The sequence below is a fragment of the Asparagus officinalis genome, chromosome 8 (assembly GCF_001876935.1).
Source record: "Asparagus officinalis chromosome 8, Aspof.V1, whole genome shotgun sequence".
Taxonomy (NCBI): Eukaryota; Viridiplantae; Streptophyta; class Magnoliopsida; order Asparagales; family Asparagaceae; genus Asparagus; species Asparagus officinalis.
The window spans coordinates 47,967,147-47,968,407 of record NC_033801.1 but is presented as its reverse complement, the minus strand read 5'-3'; positions in this window follow the sequence as shown (position 1 = coordinate 47,968,407).

Genomic DNA, 1,261 nt, shown 5'->3' with positions numbered 1-1,261 from the left:
GGCTGGGGTTTTCTATTTTTTATTTTTAGTGAAAATTATTATAACAGACATTGATAATTCCTAATAATTTGGTCTTGGATTTCTTAGTTAGTTGGCTTTGTGGATGATCTGATAGATCGTTTCGCACGCATTTTGTCAATGGGTGTAGAAATAAAAATTAGGATTATTATCAAAAGCTTACCACTGCCTAGGCCTAATTAATCCGTTGCCTAAATTCATCTTTTTGTATTCTTTCATCCTCTTCCTTGCGTAGATCTTTCAAATTAATTCAGAATTTTTAACTTATTTCTATGTTTTTATACACCGCTACCTCGAATTTATTTTCCCAGCCTCCGCCTAATCTTGGAAAGTGCCTTTTCATAGCCTCTTCTCAATCTCCGAGCCTAAAAATTTTCACCAACTTCAAACCCTCTATTAAGTTTTAATTTTATGAAGCATTTAATTTTTAACATGATCTTTCAAGAACCTTTTTCCAGACTCTTAAGAACTCTTCACATAAATATTTTTACTCTGTCAAGCAATTATTCCACTCTCCTCTTTAATTCCTTTTATTCTAGTTTTCTTTGTATTTTCACGCTGACTCTTAAATGAGATCCAAATGAAGGACAATTTGTTTTGATTTTTTTTGGGATATAGGGTGGATTTCAAGTTTTGGGATGTAAAAAGTGTTTTTTTTTTGAGTTTTGGTATTCCATAAACTTTGTTTGTTTCAAAATTAATTTTGAGATATTGAATCCCTAAATTATAAAAAAATAATATACTTTTAGGATTTGTGAAATCCTCTCTTTTGTCTCAACTTTTTTTGGGATATAAGGTGGATTACAAGTTTTTTGGGTTTTTAGAATTTCATAAACCATGTTTGTTTCAAAACCAATTTTGGGATATTGAATCCCCAAATTATAAAAATCTATTATATTTTAGAATTTGTGAAATCCTATCATTGAGAGGGGATTTAGGTTGGATATTGAACCCCCAAATTATAAAAAAACTATTATTTTATATTATATTAACATGCTATACTATACAATAATTAATATAATATGAGATTAATATGTTATATATAATATTATAATAATATAATATTTAATATAATACATCTATTCCTCTATAATAATAGGAGGACTCAAGAATCACTGTTCATGCTGTAGTAAATGCTGCAGTAAATTACTGTAGCATTATATGTATTATATATTATATATATTATATAATATATATATATATATATATATATATATATATATATATATATATATATATATAT